Genomic DNA, 15,378 nt, shown 5'->3' with positions numbered 1-15,378 from the left:
AAGCACCAGGAAGCTGTGAACTAGCTGAGCATCGGTGGTTCAGTGGTAGAATGCTCGCCTGCCACGCGGGCGGCCCGGGTTCGATTCCCGGCCGATGCATCATTTTGTTTTTTCTCCGATAGTGGTGCTGCGTGTCTTTCGCACTCGAACTGCGTGAGCCATGAGAATGAACCGCGGGATTTCCGTGTGGGAATAACCAAACATGCAGCGCGCACGACTGCTCGTTTCGACTGTTGTGCGCTATTGTACATACTGGCGTCGGCCTAGCATCACAAGTTGCCTGTCGCGCCGGGAATGCACGTGTAGCAACAGAAAAAAATGAGCCAGGAAGTGCAGACTCTCTACCACTGGTATTTGGTACTTACCGAGATTCCAGAAGGCGTGGCGATCACCTGCCTCGGTAGCGCAGTAGGCAGCGCGTAAGTCTCATAATCTTAAGATCGTGAGTTCGATCCTCACCCGGGGCATCTAATTTACTTTCGTCCACAGCTAAATCGACGGCTCTGGGGTTTGCGAAGGAGCGAAACACTTTGTGCTTTGTTATCCTCAAGGCTTCAACGACTCAGCGTGATAATGTTTACTTCCCGTTATTACTACTTGCAGTTCTTATGTAAAATTTTCAAGAAAAAAAGTACTAGTAATAAAACTGAATTTCGTACGATATAACGTGTAAAGTCACACAATGTATGACCTGCTGTATGATGACAGGCAGCAGGTATTTACTTGCGAAATAAGTAAATAAATATTACTACTTACGGCTTTGCTTTTCCTCCTACCCCTGTAACAACGAGGCATAAAGCAATGGATTGTGACTTTTGCCATGTGCGCCTCGCCATGGGCGCGCGGAAAGATGCTCGCAAACAGGGAAAGTGCGACACGGAAAGCGTCTGGACCGGGTGTAAACGCCGAGGAAAATGCGCGCGTCCGGTGTGGTCTAGTGGCTAGGATACCTGGCTTTCACCCAGGAGGCCCGGGTTCGATTCCCGGTACCGGAACGGAATTTTTCGGAAAAAGTCACGACAAGTTTTGACCCTGCGAAAGGCTGTTTCACGTCCTCCTCGCATTATACCTACTGGTTCATAAACGTCAGCTGAAAACAGTCGAGAGAAACGGGCACGCAATGAAATTACTACGAGCAGCGGAATAAAGGGAGAAGAGACGCTGGTCCACTGTTGGACTGCTACCATAGAAATGTTACATGGCAATACGCAGAGCAATTCCCGCGAAGCGATGGAAGACTCTCTGCACCGAGGCCCGTTAGCTCAGTCGGTTAGAGCGTCGTGCTAATAACGCGAAGGTCGTGGGTTCGATCCCCCCACGGGCCACTACGATTTCACTCTTCCAAAAAGGCAACGCCGATTTCGGCGGGGAAGTATGGTAACAAAGAAATCGTCACATTGTGTGCGAGCTGATAGGGGACCAGAACGCGACTTGTCGGGACGCGCTAAAACACTTCACTGGTCACAGCACGGTGAACACACAGTTCCTCGTCCGATCACCGCTACTGCGCGAAGCTGGGCGTTGTCAGTGCTTGGGCGGGTGACCGCCTGCGAACACAGGGCACTGCCGACAGTTTCAATTCGTATTTCTCTTTCCTCTTCGGTTTCGGAGCTGCAGCGCTATTCGGTCAAGGGCACTGGCGCCACATTTTGCCTCTCGGTATGCCAAGTCGCGCCGTGCGGCCACAGTGAAATGAAGGAGCGTGTTGTAAAATTTTCAACAAAGAAAAAAAAAAAAAAAAAAGAAATGTACTAGTAATAAAACTGAATTTGTCTGACAGAACATGTAACATCAGACAATACATGATAACAGGCAGCAGGTATTTACTTGAGGCATAAGTAACGTGGTGGCCGCCTCGCCATACCTCTCTCAGTCGTTTCGCGTGCTTGTCCTCTTGATATAGGCCGATTGGAGAGCGTCAGCTCTCGCGTCAGCTGAGCTAAGTCGAGACAAGTCGAGACTCAAGGGGAATCGACGCACACACTATAGGGTGGCCTGCAGCGAGTAAGAGGGCGAAAGAAACATTAATTTAAAGACGCGTGGCAAAAGTACTCATACGCAAAAGTAAAAAGCCGGCTGCGGTGGCCGGGAATCGAACCCGGATCAACTGCTTGGAAGGCAACTATGCTGACCATTACACCACCACCGCACGGTTTCCGTCCGCGCACGGCGCGCTGTGTCTGCTTCCCGCCTGTCGGCGGCGGCTCAAGGTGGTCGTAGCTGTAGGCGCATTACGGGGTAGGCGAGCGCATCCAGACAGCGTCTCTACGCACATTTCGCGTCCTTTGGCAAGAGTCGTCGCGTGCGTGCGCCGCAAGAGTACTTAGGCGATCGCGTTCGGGCGTCATTTTTAAGCAGTGCAGTGCAGTTCAGGATTCAGCGTGTGTAGCATTCTCTCGAGAGGATGCGACGGCGCTGGACGGCAGTCCCACTTTCCCCTCAGACGTCTGCCGCGGAAAGCACCAGGAAGCTGTGAACTAGCTGAGCATCGGTGGTTCAGTGGTAGAATGCTCGCCTGCCACGCGGGCGGCCCGGTTTCGATTCCCGGCCGATGCATCATTTTGTTTTTTCTCCGATAGTGGTGCTGCGTGTCTTTCGCACTCGAACTGCGTGAGCCATGAGAATGAACCGCGGGATTTCCGTGTGGGAATAACCAAACATGCAGCGCGCACGACTGCTCGTTTCGACTGTTGTGCGCTATTGTACATACTGGCGTCGGCCTAGCATCACAAGTTGCCTGTCGCGCCGGGAATGCACGTGTAGCAACAGAAAAAAATGAGCCAGGAAGTGCAGACTCTCTACCACTGGTATTTGGTACTTACCGAGATTCCAGAAGGCGTGGCGATCACCTGCCTCGGTAGCGCAGTAGGCAGCGCGTAAGTCTCATAATCTTAAGATCGTGAGTTCGATCCTCACCTGGGGCATTTAATTTACTTTCGTCCACAGCTAAATCGACGGCTCTGGGGTTTGCGAAGGAGCGAAACACTTTGTGCTTTGTTATCCTCAAGGCTTCAACGACTCAGCGTGATAATGTTTACTTCCCGTTATTACTACTTGCAGTTCTTATGTAAAATTTTCAAGAAAAAAAGTACTAGTAATAAAACTGAATTTCGTACGATATAACGTGTAAAGTCACACAATGTATGACCTGCTGTATGATGACAGGCAGCAGGTATTTACTTGCGAAATAAGTAAATAAATATTACTACTTACGGCTTTGCTTTTCCTCCTACCCCTGTAACAACGAGGCATAAAGCAATGGATTGTGACTTTTGCCATGCGCGCCTCGCCATGGGCGCGCGGAAAGATGCTCGCAAACAGGGAAAGTGCGACACGGAAAGCGTCTGGACCGGGTGTAAACGCCGAGGAAAATGCGCGCGTCCGGTGTGGTCTAGTGGCTAGGATACCTGGCTTTCACCCAGGAGGCCCGGGTTCGATTCCCGGTACCGGAACGGAATTTTTCGGAAAAAGTCACGACAAGTTTTGACCCTGCGAAAGGCTGTTTCACGTCCTCCTCGCATTATACCTACTGGTTCATAAACGTCAGCTGAAAACAGTCGAGAGAAACGGGCACGCAATGAAATTACTACGAGCAGCGGAATAAAGGGAGAAGAGACGCTGGTCCACTGTTGGACTGCTACCATAGAAATGTTACATGGCAATACGCAGAGCAATTCCCGCGAAGCGATGGAAGACTCTCTGCACCGAGGCCCGTTAGCTCAGTCGGTTAGAGCGTCGTGCTAATAACGCGAAGGTCGTGGGTTCGATCCCCCCACGGGCCACTACGATTTCACTCTTCCAAAAAGGCAACGCCGATTTCGGCGGGGAAGTATGGTAACAAAGAAATCGTCACATTGTGTGCGAGCTGATAGGGGACCAGAACGCGACTTGTCGGGACGCGCTAAAACACTTCACTGGTCACAGCACGGTGAACACACAGTTCCTCGTCCGATCACCGCTACTGCGCGAAGCTGGGCGTTGTCAGTGCTTGGGCGGGTGACCGCCTGCGAACACAGGGCACTGCCGACAGTTTCAATTCGTATTTCTCTTTCCTCTTCGGTTTCGGAGCTGCAGCGCTATTCGGTCAAGGGCACTGGCGCCACATTTTGCCTCTCGGTATGCCAAGTCGCGCCGTGCGGCCACAGTGAAATGAAGGAGCGTGTTGTAAAATTTTCAACAAAGAAAAAAAAAAAAAAAAAAAAGAAATGTACTAGTAATAAAACTGAATTTGTCTGACAGAACATGTAACATCAGACAATACATGATAACAGGCAGCAGGTATTTACTTGAGGCATAAGTAACGTGGTGGCCGCCTCGCCATACCTCTCTCAGTCGTTTCGCGTGCTTGTCCTCTTGATATAGGCCGATTGGAGAGCGTCAGCTCTCGCGTCAGCTGAGCTAAGTCGAGACAAGTCGAGACTCAAGGGGAATCGACGCACACACTATAGGGTGGCCTGCAGCGAGTAAGAGGGCGAAAGAAACATTAATTTAAAGACGCGTGGCAAAAGTACTCATACGCAAAAGTAAAAAGCCGGCTGCGGTGGCCGGGAATCGAACCCGGATCAACTGCTTGGAAGGCAACTATGCTGACCATTACACCACCACCGCACGGTTTCCGTCCGCGCACGGCGCGCTGTGTCTGCTTCCCGCCTGTCGGCGGCGGCTCAAGGTGGTCGTAGCTGTAGGCGCATTACGGGGTAGGCGAGCGCATCCAGACAGCGTCTCTACGCACATTTCGCGTCCTTTGGCAAGAGTCGTCGCGTGCGTGCGCCGCAAGAGTACTTAGGCGATCGCGTTCGGGCGTCATTTTTAAGCAGTGCAGTGCAGTTCAGGATTCAGCGTGTGTAGCATTCTCTCGAGAGGATGCGACGGCGCTGGACGGCAGTCCCACTTTCCCCTCAGACGTCTGCCGCGGAAAGCACCAGGAAGCTGTGAACTAGCTGAGCATCGGTGGTTCAGTGGTAGAATGCTCGCCTGCCACGCGGGCGGCCCGGGTTCGATTCCCGGCCGATGCATCATTTTGTTTTTTCTCCGATAGTGGTGCTGCGTGTCTTTCGCACTCGAACTGCGTGAGCCATGAGAATGAACCGCGGGATTTCCGTGTGGGAATAACCAAACATGCAGCGCGCACGACTGCTCGTTTCGACTGTTGTGCGCTATTGTACATACTGGCGTCGGCCTAGCATCACAAGTTGCCTGTCGCGCCGGGAATGCACGTGTAGCAACAGAAAAAAATGAGCCAGGAAGTGCAGACTCTCTACCACTGGTATTTGGTACTTACCGAGATTCCAGAAGGCGTGGCGATCACCTGCCTCGGTAGCGCAGTAGGCAGCGCGTAAGTCTCATAATCTTAAGATCGTGAGTTCGATCCTCACCCGGGGCATTTAATTTACTTTCGTCCACAGCTAAATCGACGGCTCTGGGGTTTGCGAAGGAGCGAAACACTTTGTGCTTTGTTATCCTCAAGGCTTCAACGACTCAGCGTGATAATGTTTACTTCCCGTTATTACTACTTGCAGTTCTTATGTAAAATTTTCAAGAAAAAAAGTACTAGTAATAAAACTGAATTTCGTACGATATAACGTGTAAAGTCACACAATGTATGACCTGCTGTATGATGACAGGCAGCAGGTATTTACTTGCGAAATAAGTAAATAAATATTACTACTTACGGCTTTGCTTTTCCTCCTACCCCTGTAACAACGAGGCATAAAGCAATGGATTGTGACTTTTGCCATGCGCGCCTCGCCATGGGCGCGCGGAAAGATGCTCGCAAACAGGGAAAGTGCGACACGGAAAGCGTCTGGACCGGGTGTAAACGCCGAGGAAAATGCGCGCGTCCGGTGTGGTCTAGTGGCTAGGATACCTGGCTTTCACCCAGGAGGCCCGGGTTCGATTCCCGGTACCGGAACGGAATTTTTCGGAAAAAGTCACGACAAGTTTTGACCCTGCGAAAGGCTGTTTCACGTCCTCCTCGCATTATACCTACTGGTTCATAAACGTCAGCTGAAAACAGTCGAGAGAAACGGGCACGCAATGAAATTACTACGAGCAGCGGAATAAAGGGAGAAGAGACGCTGGTCCACTGTTGGACTGCTACCATAGAAATGTTACATGGCAATACGCAGAGCAATTCCCGCGAAGCGATGGAAGACTCTCTGCACCGAGGCCCGTTAGCTCAGTCGGTTAGAGCGTCGTGCTAATAACGCGAAGGTCGTGGGTTCGATCCCCCCACGGGCCACTACGATTTCACTCTTCCAAAAAGGCAACGCCGATTTCGGCGGGGAAGTATGGTAACAAAGAAATCGTCACATTGTGTGCGAGCTGATAGGGGACCAGAACGCGACTTGTCGGGACGCGCTAAAACACTTCACTGGTCACAGCACGGTGAACACACAGTTCCTCGTCCGATCACCGCTACTGCGCGAAGCTGGGCGTTGTCAGTGCTTGGGCGGGTGACCGCCTGCGAACACAGGGCACTGCCGACAGTTTCAATTCGTATTTCTCTTTCCTCTTCGGTTTCGGAGCTGCAGCGCTATTCGGTCAAGGGCACTGGCGCCACATTTTGCCTCTCGGTATGCCAAGTCGCGCCGTGCGGCCACAGTGAAATGAAGGAGCGTGTTGTAAAATTTTCAACAAAGAAAAAAAAAAAAAAAAAAGAAATGTACTAGTAATAAAACTGAATTTGTCTGACAGAACATGTAACATCAGACAATACATGATAACAGGCAGCAGGTATTTACTTGAGGCATAAGTAACGTGGTGGCCGCCTCGCCATACCTCTCTCAGTCGTTTCGCGTGCTTGTCCTCTTGATATAGGCCGATTGGAGAGCGTCAGCTCTCGCGTCAGCTGAGCTAAGTCGAGACAAGTCGAGACTCAAGGGGAATCGACGCACACACTATAGGGTGGCCTGCAGCGAGTAAGAGGGCGAAAGAAACATTAATTTAAAGACGCGTGGCAAAAGTACTCATACGCAAAAGTAAAAAGCCGGCTGCGGTGGCCGGGAATCGAACCCGGATCAACTGCTTGGAAGGCAACTATGCTGACCATTACACCACCACCGCACGGTTTCCGTCCGCGCACGGCGCGCTGTGTCTGCTTCCCGCCTGTCGGCGGCGGCTCAAGGTGGTCGTAGCTGTAGGCGCATTACGGGGTAGGCGAGCGCATCCAGACAGCGTCTCTACGCACATTTCGCGTCCTTTGGCAAGAGTCGTCGCGTGCGTGCGCCGCAAGAGTACTTAGGCGATCGCGTTCGGGCGTCATTCTTAAGCAGTGCAGTGCAGTTCAGGATTCAGCGTGTGTAGCATTCTCTCGAGAGGATGCGACGGCGCTGGACGGCAGTCCCACTTTCCCCTCAGACGTCTGCCGCGGAAAGCACCAGGAAGCTGTGAACTAGCTGAGCATCGGTGGTTCAGTGGTAGAATGCTCGCCTGCCACGCGGGCGGCCCGGGTTCGATTCCCGGCCGATGCATCATTTTGTTTTTTCTCCGATAGTGGTGCTGCGTGTCTTTCGCACTCGAACTGCGTGAGCCATGAGAATGAACCGCGGGATTTCCGTGTGGGAATAACCAAACATGCAGCGCGCACGACTGCTCGTTTCGACTGTTGTGCGCTATTGTACATACTGGCGTCGGCCTAGCATCACAAGTTGCCTGTCGCGCCGGGAATGCACGTGTAGCAACAGAAAAAAATGAGCCAGGAAGTGCAGACTCTCTACCACTGGTATTTGGTACTTACCGAGATTCCAGAAGGCGTGGCGATCACCTGCCTCGGTAGCGCAGTAGGCAGCGCGTAAGTCTCATAATCTTAAGATCGTGAGTTCGATCCTCACCCGGGGCATTTAATTTACTTTCGTCCACAGCTAAATCGACGGCTCTGGGGTTTGCGAAGGAGCGAAACACTTTGTGCTTTGTTATCCTCAAGGCTTCAACGACTCAGCGTGATAATGTTTACTTCCCGTTATTACTACTTGCAGTTCTTATGTAAAATTTTCAAGAAAAAAAGTACTAGTAATAAAACTGAATTTCGTACGATATAACGTGTAAAGTCACACAATGTATGACCTGCTGTATGATGACAGGCAGCAGGTATTTACTTGCGAAATAAGTAAATAAATATTACTACTTACGGCTTTGCTTTTCCTCCTACCCCTGTAACAACGAGGCATAAAGCAATGGATTGTGACTTTTGCCATGCGCGCCTCGCCATGGGCGCGCGGAAAGATGCTCGCAAACAGGGAAAGTGCGACACGGAAAGCGTCTGGACCGGGTGTAAACGCCGAGGAAAATGCGCGCGTCCGGTGTGGTCTAGTGGCTACGATACCTGGCTTTCACCCAGGAGGCCCGGGTTCGATTCCCGGTACCGGAACGGAATTTTTCGGAAAAAGTCACGACAAGTTTTGACCCTGCGAAAGGCTGTTTCACGTCCTCCTCGCATTATACCTACTGGTTCATAAACGTCAGCTGAAAACAGTCGAGAGAAACGGGCACGCAATGAAATTACTACGAGCAGCGGAATAAAGGGAGAAGAGACGCTGGTCCACTGTTGGACTGCTACCATAGAAATGTTACATGGCAATACGCAGAGCAATTCCCGCGAAGCGATGGAAGACTCTCTGCACCGAGGCCCGTTAGCTCAGTCGGTTAGAGCGTCGTGCTAATAACGCGAAGGTCGTGGGTTCGATCCCCCCACGGGCCACTACGATTTCACTCTTCCAAAAAGGCAACGCCGATTTCGGCGGGGAAGTATGGTAACAAAGAAATCGTCACATTGTGTGCGAGCTGATAGGGGACCAGAACGCGACTTGTCGGGACGCGCTAAAACACTTCACTGGTCACAGCACGGTGAACACACAGTTCCTCGTCCGATCACCGCTACTGCGCGAAGCTGGGCGTTGTCAGTGCTTGGGCGGGTGACCGCCTGCGAACACAGGGCACTGCCGACAGTTTCAATTCGTATTTCTCTTTCCTCTTCGGTTTCGGAGCTGCAGCGCTATTCGGTCAAGGGCACTGGCGCCACATTTTGCCTCTCGGTATGCCAAGTCGCGCCGTGCGGCCACAGTGAAATGAAGGAGCGTGTTGTAAAATTTTCAACAAAGAAAAAAAAAAAAAAAAAAGAAATGTACTAGTAATAAAACTGAATTTGTCTGACAGAACATGTAACATCAGACAATACATGATAACAGGCAGCAGGTATTTACTTGAGGCATAAGTAACGTGGTGGCCGCCTCGCCATACCTCTCTCAGTCGTTTCGCGTGCTTGTCCTCTTGATATAGGCCGATTGGAGAGCGTCAGCTCTCGCGTCAGCTGAGCTAAGTCGAGACAAGTCGAGACTCAAGGGGAATCGACGCACACACTATAGGGTGGCCTGCAGCGAGTAAGAGGGCGAAAGAAACATTAATTTAAAGACGCGTGGCAAAAGTACTCATACGCAAAAGTAAAAAGCCGGCTGCGGTGGCCGGGAATCGAACCCGGATCAACTGCTTGGAAGGCAACTATGCTGACCATTACACCACCACCGCACGGTTTCCGTCCGCGCACGGCGCGCTGTGTCTGCTTCCCGCCTGTCGGCGGCGGCTCAAGGTGGTCGTAGCTGTAGGCGCATTACGGGGTAGGCGAGCGCATCCAGACAGCGTCTCTACGCACATTTCGCGTCCTTTGGCAAGAGTCGTCGCGTGCGTGCGCCGCAAGAGTACTTAGGCGATCGCGTTCGGGCGTCATTTTTAAGCAGTGCAGTGCAGTTCAGGATTCAGCGTGTGTAGCATTCTCTCGAGAGGATGCGACGGCGCTGGACGGCAGTCCCACTTTCCCCTCAGACGTCTGCCGCGGAAAGCACCAGGAAGCTGTGAACTAGCTGAGCATCGGTGGTTCAGTGGTAGAATGCTCGCCTGCCACGCGGGCGGCCCGGGTTCGATTCCCGGCCGATGCATCATTTTGTTTTTTCTCCGATAGTGGTGCTGCGTGTCTTTCGCACTCGAACTGCGTGAGCCATGAGAATGAACCGCGGGATTTCCGTGTGGGAATAACCAAACATGCAGCGCGCACGACTGCTCGTTTCGACTGTTGTGCGCTATTGTACATACTGGCGTCGGCCTAGCATCACAAGTTGCCTGTCGCGCCGGGAATGCACGTGTAGCAACAGAAAAAAATGAGCCAGGAAGTGCAGACTCTCTACCACTGGTATTTGGTACTTACCGAGATTCCAGAAGGCGTGGCGATCACCTGCCTCGGTAGCGCAGTAGGCAGCGCGTAAGTCTCATAATCTTAAGGTCGTGAGTTCGATCCTCACCCGGGGCATTTAATTTACTTTCGTCCACAGCTAAATCGACGGCTCTGGGGTTTGCGAAGGAGCGAAACACTTTGTGCTTTGTTATCCTCAAGGCTTCAACGACTCAGCGTGATAATGTTTACTTCCCGTTATTACTACTTGCAGTTCTTATGTAAAATTTTCAAGAAAAAAAGTACTAGTAATAAAACTGAATTTCGTACGATATAACGTGTAAAGTCACACAATGTATGACCTGCTGTATGATGACAGGCAGCAGGTATTTACTTGCGAAATAAGTAAATAAATATTACTACTTACGGCTTTGCTTTTCCTCCTACCCCTGTAACAACGAGGCATAAAGCAATGGATTGTGACTTTTGCCATGCGCGCCTCGCCATGGGCGCGCGGAAAGATGCTCGCAAACAGGGAAAGTGCGACACGGAAAGCGTCTGGACCGGGTGTAAACGCCGAGGAAAATGCGCGCGTCCGGTGTGGTCTAGTGGCTAGGATACCTGGCTTTCACCCAGGAGGCCCGGGTTCGATTCCCGGTACCGGAACGGAATTTTTCGGAAAAAGTCACGACAAGTTTTGACCCTGCGAAAGGCTGTTTCACGTCCTCCTCGCATTATACCTACTGGTTCATAAACGTCAGCTGAAAACAGTCGAGAGAAACGGGCACGCAATGAAATTACTACGAGCAGCGGAATAAAGGGAGAAGAGACGCTGGTCCACTGTTGGACTGCTACCATAGAAATGTTACATGGCAATACGCAGAGCAATTCCCGCGAAGCGATGGAAGACTCTCTGCACCGAGGCCCGTTAGCTCAGTCGGTTAGAGCGTCGTGCTAATAACGCGAAGGTCGTGGGTTCGATCCCCCCACGGGCCACTACGATTTCACTCTTCCAAAAAGGCAACGCCGATTTCGGCGGGGAAGTATGGTAACAAAGAAATCGTCACATTGTGTGCGAGCTGATAGGGGACCAGAACGCGACTTGTCGGGACGCGCTAAAACACTTCACTGGTCACAGCACGGTGAACACACAGTTCCTCGTCCGATCACCGCTACTGCGCGAAGCTGGGCGTTGTCAGTGCTTGGGCGGGTGACCGCCTGCGAACACAGGGCACTGCCGACAGTTTCAATTCGTATTTCTCTTTCCTCTTCGGTTTCGGAGCTGCAGCGCTATTCGGTCAAGGGCACTGGCGCCACATTTTGCCTCTCGGTATGCCAAGTCGCGCCGTGCGGCAACAGTGAAATGAAGGAGCGTGTTGTAAAATTTTCAACAAAGAAAAAAAAAAAAAAAAAAAGAAATGTACTAGTAATAAAACTGAATTTGTCTGACAGAACATGTAACATCAGACAATACATGATAACAGGCAGCAGGTATTTACTTGAGGCATAAGTAACGTGGTGGCCGCCTCGCCATACCTCTCTCAGTCGTTTCGCGTGCTTGTCCTCTTGATATAGGCCGATTGGAGAGCGTCAGCTCTCGCGTCAGCTGAGCTAAGTCGAGACAAGTCGAGAGTCAAGGGGAATCGACGCACACACTATAAGGTGGCCTGCAGCGAGTAAGAGGGCGAAAGAAACATTAATTTAAAGACGCGTGGCAAAAGTACTCATACGCAAAAGTAAAAAGCCGGCTGCGGTGGCCGGGAATCGAACCCGGATCAACTGCTTGGAAGGCAACTATGCTGACCATTACACCACCACCGCACGGTTTCCGTCCGCGCACGGCGCGCTGTGTCTGCTTCCCGCCTGTCGGCGGCGGCTCAAGGTGGTCGTAGCTGTAGGCGCATTACGGGGTAGGCGAGCGCATCCAGACAGCGTCTCTACGCACATTTCGCGTCCTTTGGCAAGAGTCGTCGCGTGCGTGCGCCGCAAGAGTACTTAGGCGATCGCGTTCGGGCGTCATTTTTAAGCAGTGCAGTGCAGTTCAGGATTCAGCGTGTGTAGCATTCTCTCGAGAGGATGCGACGGCGCTGGACGGCAGTCCCACTTTCCCCTCAGACGTCTGCCGCGGAAAGCACCAGGAAGCTGTGAACTAGCTGAGCATCGGTGGTTCAGTGGTAGAATGCTCGCCTGCCACGCGGGCGGCCCGGGTTCGATTCCCGGCCGATGCATCATTTTGTTTTTTCTCCGATAGTGGTGCTGCGTGTCTTTCGCACTCGAACTGCGTGAGCCATGAGAATGAACCGCGGGATTTCCGTGTGGGAATAACCAAACATGCAGCGCGCACGACTGCTCGTTTCGACTGTTGTGCGCTATTGTACATACTGGCGTCGGCCTAGCATCACAAGTTGCCTGTCGCGCCGGGAATGCACGTGTAGCAACAGAAAAAAATGAGCCAGGAAGTGCAGACTCTCTACCACTGGTATTTGGTACTTACCGAGATTCCAGAAGGCGTGGCGATCACCTGCCTCGGTAGCGCAGTAGGCAGCGCGTAAGTCTCATAATCTTAAGGTCGTGAGTTCGATCCTCACCCGGGGCATTTAATTTACTTTCGTCCACAGCTAAATCGACGGCTCTGGGGTTTGCGAAGGAGCGAAACACTTTGTGCTTTGTTATCCTCAAGGCTTCAACGACTCAGCGTGATAATGTTTACTTCCCGTTATTACTACTTGCAGTTCTTATGTAAAATTTTCAAGAAAAAAAGTACTAGTAATAAAACTGAATTTCGTACGATATAACGTGTAAAGTCACACAATGTATGACCTGCTGTATGATGACAGGCAGCAGGTATTTACTTGCGAAATAAGTAAATAAATATTACTACTTACGGCTTTGCTTTTCCTCCTACCCCTGTAACAACGAGGCATAAAGCAATGGATTGTGACTTTTGCCATGCGCGCCTCGCCATGGGCGCGCGGAAAGATGCTCGCAAACAGGGAAAGTGCGACACGGAAAGCGTCTGGACCGGGTGTAAACGCCGAGGAAAATGCGCGCGTCCGGTGTGGTCTAGTGGCTAGGATACCTGGCTTTCACCCAGGAGGCCCGGGTTCGATTCCCGGTACCGGAACGGAATTTTTCGGAAAAAGTCACGACAAGTTTTGACCCTGCGAAAGGCTGTTTCACGTCCTCCTCGCATTATACCTACTGGTTCATAAACGTCAGCTGAAAACAGTCGAGAGAAACGGGCACGCAATGAAATTACTACGAGCAGCGGAATAAAGGGAGAAGAGACGCTGGTCCACTGTTGGACTGCTACCATAGAAATGTTACATGGCAATACGCAGAGCAATTCCCGCGAAGCGATGGAAGACTCTCTGCACCGAGGCCCGTTAGCTCAGTCGGTTAGAGCGTCGTGCTAATAACGCGAAGGTCGTGGGTTCGATCCCCCCACGGGCCACTACGATTTCACTCTTCCAAAAAGGCAACGCCGATTTCGGCGGGGAAGTATGGTAACAAAGAAATCGTCACATTGTGTGCGAGCTGATAGGGGACCAGAACGCGACTTGTCGGGACGCGCTAAAACACTTCACTGGTCACAGCACGGTGAACACACAGTTCCTCGTCCGATCACCGCTACTGCGCGAAGCTGGGCGTTGTCAGTGCTTGGGCGGGTGACCGCCTGCGAACACAGGGCACTGCCGACAGTTTCAATTCGTATTTCTCTTTCCTCTTCGGTTTCGGAGCTGCAGCGCTATTCGGTCAAGGGCACTGGCGCCACATTTTGCCTCTCGGTATGCCAAGTCGCGCCGTGCGGCAACAGTGAAATGAAGGAGCGTGTTGTAAAATTTTCAACAAAGAAAAAAAAAAAAAAAAAAAGAAATGTACTAGTAATAAAACTGAATTTGTCTGACAGAACATGTAACATCAGACAATACATGATAACAGGCAGCAGGTATTTACTTGAGGCATAAGTAACGTGGTGGCCGCCTCGCCATACCTCTCTCAGTCGTTTCGCGTGCTTGTCCTCTTGATATAGGCCGATTGGAGAGCGTCAGCTCTCGCGTCAGCTGAGCTAAGTCGAGACAAGTCGAGAGTCAAGGGGAATCGACGCACACACTATAAGGTGGCCTGCAGCGAGTAAGAGGGCGAAAGAAACATTAATTTAAAGACGCGTGGCAAAAGTACTCATACGCAAAAGTAAAAAGCCGGCTGCGGTGGCCGGGAATCGAACCCGGATCAACTGCTTGGAAGGCAACTATGCTGACCATTACACCACCACCGCACGGTTTCCGTCCGCGCACGGCGCGCTGTGTCTGCTTCCCGCCTGTCGGCGGCGGCTCAAGGTGGTCGTAGCTGTAGGCGCATTACGGGGTAGGCGAGCGCATCCAGACAGCGTCTCTACGCACATTTCGCGTCCTTTGGCAAGAGTCGTCGCGTGCGTGCGCCGCAAGAGTACTTAGGCGATCGCGTTCGGGCGTCATTTTTAAGCAGTGCAGTGCAGTTCAGGATTCAGCGTGTGTAGCATTCTCTCGAGAGGATGCGACGGCGCTGGACGGCAGTCCCACTTTCCCCTCAGACGTCTGCCGCGGAAAGCACCAGGAAGCTGTGAACTAGCTGAGCATCGGTGGTTCAGTGGTAGAATGCTCGCCTGCCACGCGGGCGGCCCGGGTTCGATTCCCGGCCGATGCATCGTTTTGTTTTTTCTCCGATAGTGGTGCTGCGTGTCTTTCGCACTCGAACTGCGTGAGCCATGAGAATGAACCGCGGGATTTCCGTGTGGGAATAACCAAACATGCAGCGCGCACGACTGCTCGTTTCGACTGTTGTGCGCTATTGTACATACTGGCGTCGGCCTAGCATCACAAGTTGCCTGTCGCGCCGGGAATGCACGTGTAGCAACAGAAAAAAATGAGCCAGGAAGTGCAGACTCTCTACCACTGGTATTTGGTACTTACCGAGATTCCAGAAGGCGTGGCGATCACCTGCCTCGGTAGCGCAGTAGGCAGCGCGTAAGTCTCATAATCTTAAGGTCGTGAGTTCGATCCTCACCCGGGGCATTTAATTTACTTTCGTCCACAGCTAAATCGACGGCTCTGGGGTTTGCGAAGGAGCGAAACACTTTGTGCTTTGTTATCCTCAAGGCTTCAACGACTCAGCGTGATAATGTTTACTTCCCGTTATTACTACTTGCAGTTCTTATGTAAAATTTTCAAGAAAAAAAG

The 15,378-nt window shown here is 51.7% G+C and overlaps 32 non-coding genes across 32 annotated transcripts; 26 read left to right on the top strand and 6 right to left on the bottom strand.

Moving 5' to 3' along the window:
* Positions 1-28: 28 nt before the first annotated feature.
* On the top strand, positions 29-99 carry Trnag-gcc (transfer RNA glycine (anticodon GCC)). Its single transcript has one exon. It is a non-coding gene; the product is annotated as a tRNA-Gly (tRNA).
* A 295-nt stretch (positions 100-394) lies between these two features.
* Positions 395-467, top strand: Trnam-cau (transfer RNA methionine (anticodon CAU)). The gene has a single exon. It is a non-coding gene; the product is annotated as a tRNA-Met (tRNA).
* A 456-nt stretch (positions 468-923) lies between these two features.
* On the top strand, positions 924-995 carry Trnae-uuc (transfer RNA glutamic acid (anticodon UUC)). Its single transcript has one exon. It is a non-coding gene; the product is annotated as a tRNA-Glu (tRNA).
* Positions 996-1,251: 256 nt separating this feature from the next.
* Positions 1,252-1,325, top strand: Trnai-aau (transfer RNA isoleucine (anticodon AAU)). The gene has a single exon. It is a non-coding gene; the product is annotated as a tRNA-Ile (tRNA).
* A 752-nt stretch (positions 1,326-2,077) lies between these two features.
* On the bottom strand, positions 2,078-2,149 carry Trnag-ucc (transfer RNA glycine (anticodon UCC)). The gene has a single exon. It is a non-coding gene; the product is annotated as a tRNA-Gly (tRNA).
* Positions 2,150-2,485: 336 nt separating this feature from the next.
* Positions 2,486-2,556, top strand: Trnag-gcc (transfer RNA glycine (anticodon GCC)). The gene has a single exon. It is a non-coding gene; the product is annotated as a tRNA-Gly (tRNA).
* A 295-nt stretch (positions 2,557-2,851) lies between these two features.
* Trnam-cau (transfer RNA methionine (anticodon CAU)) lies at positions 2,852-2,924 on the top strand. The gene has a single exon. It is a non-coding gene; the product is annotated as a tRNA-Met (tRNA).
* Positions 2,925-3,380: 456 nt separating this feature from the next.
* Trnae-uuc (transfer RNA glutamic acid (anticodon UUC)) lies at positions 3,381-3,452 on the top strand. The gene has a single exon. It is a non-coding gene; the product is annotated as a tRNA-Glu (tRNA).
* Positions 3,453-3,708: 256 nt separating this feature from the next.
* On the top strand, positions 3,709-3,782 carry Trnai-aau (transfer RNA isoleucine (anticodon AAU)). The gene has a single exon. It is a non-coding gene; the product is annotated as a tRNA-Ile (tRNA).
* A 754-nt stretch (positions 3,783-4,536) lies between these two features.
* Trnag-ucc (transfer RNA glycine (anticodon UCC)) lies at positions 4,537-4,608 on the bottom strand. The gene has a single exon. It is a non-coding gene; the product is annotated as a tRNA-Gly (tRNA).
* A 336-nt stretch (positions 4,609-4,944) lies between these two features.
* Trnag-gcc (transfer RNA glycine (anticodon GCC)) lies at positions 4,945-5,015 on the top strand. Its single transcript has one exon. It is a non-coding gene; the product is annotated as a tRNA-Gly (tRNA).
* A 295-nt stretch (positions 5,016-5,310) lies between these two features.
* Positions 5,311-5,383, top strand: Trnam-cau (transfer RNA methionine (anticodon CAU)). The gene has a single exon. It is a non-coding gene; the product is annotated as a tRNA-Met (tRNA).
* Positions 5,384-5,839: 456 nt separating this feature from the next.
* Positions 5,840-5,911, top strand: Trnae-uuc (transfer RNA glutamic acid (anticodon UUC)). Its single transcript has one exon. It is a non-coding gene; the product is annotated as a tRNA-Glu (tRNA).
* Positions 5,912-6,167: 256 nt separating this feature from the next.
* Positions 6,168-6,241, top strand: Trnai-aau (transfer RNA isoleucine (anticodon AAU)). Its single transcript has one exon. It is a non-coding gene; the product is annotated as a tRNA-Ile (tRNA).
* A 752-nt stretch (positions 6,242-6,993) lies between these two features.
* Positions 6,994-7,065, bottom strand: Trnag-ucc (transfer RNA glycine (anticodon UCC)). Its single transcript has one exon. It is a non-coding gene; the product is annotated as a tRNA-Gly (tRNA).
* A 336-nt stretch (positions 7,066-7,401) lies between these two features.
* Trnag-gcc (transfer RNA glycine (anticodon GCC)) lies at positions 7,402-7,472 on the top strand. The gene has a single exon. It is a non-coding gene; the product is annotated as a tRNA-Gly (tRNA).
* A 295-nt stretch (positions 7,473-7,767) lies between these two features.
* Positions 7,768-7,840, top strand: Trnam-cau (transfer RNA methionine (anticodon CAU)). Its single transcript has one exon. It is a non-coding gene; the product is annotated as a tRNA-Met (tRNA).
* Positions 7,841-8,296: 456 nt separating this feature from the next.
* On the top strand, positions 8,297-8,368 carry Trnae-uuc (transfer RNA glutamic acid (anticodon UUC)). Its single transcript has one exon. It is a non-coding gene; the product is annotated as a tRNA-Glu (tRNA).
* A 256-nt stretch (positions 8,369-8,624) lies between these two features.
* Trnai-aau (transfer RNA isoleucine (anticodon AAU)) lies at positions 8,625-8,698 on the top strand. The gene has a single exon. It is a non-coding gene; the product is annotated as a tRNA-Ile (tRNA).
* A 752-nt stretch (positions 8,699-9,450) lies between these two features.
* Positions 9,451-9,522, bottom strand: Trnag-ucc (transfer RNA glycine (anticodon UCC)). Its single transcript has one exon. It is a non-coding gene; the product is annotated as a tRNA-Gly (tRNA).
* A 336-nt stretch (positions 9,523-9,858) lies between these two features.
* Trnag-gcc (transfer RNA glycine (anticodon GCC)) lies at positions 9,859-9,929 on the top strand. Its single transcript has one exon. It is a non-coding gene; the product is annotated as a tRNA-Gly (tRNA).
* Positions 9,930-10,224: 295 nt separating this feature from the next.
* On the top strand, positions 10,225-10,297 carry Trnam-cau (transfer RNA methionine (anticodon CAU)). Its single transcript has one exon. It is a non-coding gene; the product is annotated as a tRNA-Met (tRNA).
* A 456-nt stretch (positions 10,298-10,753) lies between these two features.
* On the top strand, positions 10,754-10,825 carry Trnae-uuc (transfer RNA glutamic acid (anticodon UUC)). The gene has a single exon. It is a non-coding gene; the product is annotated as a tRNA-Glu (tRNA).
* Positions 10,826-11,081: 256 nt separating this feature from the next.
* Trnai-aau (transfer RNA isoleucine (anticodon AAU)) lies at positions 11,082-11,155 on the top strand. Its single transcript has one exon. It is a non-coding gene; the product is annotated as a tRNA-Ile (tRNA).
* A 753-nt stretch (positions 11,156-11,908) lies between these two features.
* Trnag-ucc (transfer RNA glycine (anticodon UCC)) lies at positions 11,909-11,980 on the bottom strand. Its single transcript has one exon. It is a non-coding gene; the product is annotated as a tRNA-Gly (tRNA).
* Positions 11,981-12,316: 336 nt separating this feature from the next.
* Trnag-gcc (transfer RNA glycine (anticodon GCC)) lies at positions 12,317-12,387 on the top strand. Its single transcript has one exon. It is a non-coding gene; the product is annotated as a tRNA-Gly (tRNA).
* A 295-nt stretch (positions 12,388-12,682) lies between these two features.
* Trnam-cau (transfer RNA methionine (anticodon CAU)) lies at positions 12,683-12,755 on the top strand. The gene has a single exon. It is a non-coding gene; the product is annotated as a tRNA-Met (tRNA).
* Positions 12,756-13,211: 456 nt separating this feature from the next.
* On the top strand, positions 13,212-13,283 carry Trnae-uuc (transfer RNA glutamic acid (anticodon UUC)). Its single transcript has one exon. It is a non-coding gene; the product is annotated as a tRNA-Glu (tRNA).
* Positions 13,284-13,539: 256 nt separating this feature from the next.
* On the top strand, positions 13,540-13,613 carry Trnai-aau (transfer RNA isoleucine (anticodon AAU)). The gene has a single exon. It is a non-coding gene; the product is annotated as a tRNA-Ile (tRNA).
* A 753-nt stretch (positions 13,614-14,366) lies between these two features.
* Positions 14,367-14,438, bottom strand: Trnag-ucc (transfer RNA glycine (anticodon UCC)). Its single transcript has one exon. It is a non-coding gene; the product is annotated as a tRNA-Gly (tRNA).
* A 336-nt stretch (positions 14,439-14,774) lies between these two features.
* On the top strand, positions 14,775-14,845 carry Trnag-gcc (transfer RNA glycine (anticodon GCC)). The gene has a single exon. It is a non-coding gene; the product is annotated as a tRNA-Gly (tRNA).
* A 295-nt stretch (positions 14,846-15,140) lies between these two features.
* On the top strand, positions 15,141-15,213 carry Trnam-cau (transfer RNA methionine (anticodon CAU)). The gene has a single exon. It is a non-coding gene; the product is annotated as a tRNA-Met (tRNA).
* The last annotated feature ends 165 nt before the right edge of the window (positions 15,214-15,378 follow it).

Source organism: Schistocerca serialis, unplaced genomic scaffold, assembly GCF_023864345.2.
Source record: "Schistocerca serialis cubense isolate TAMUIC-IGC-003099 unplaced genomic scaffold, iqSchSeri2.2 HiC_scaffold_742, whole genome shotgun sequence".
NCBI classification, from domain to species: domain Eukaryota; kingdom Metazoa; phylum Arthropoda; class Insecta; order Orthoptera; family Acrididae; genus Schistocerca; species Schistocerca serialis.
The sequence above is the reverse complement of the archived record's forward strand: the minus strand, read 5'-3'. Positions and strand labels throughout refer to the sequence as shown.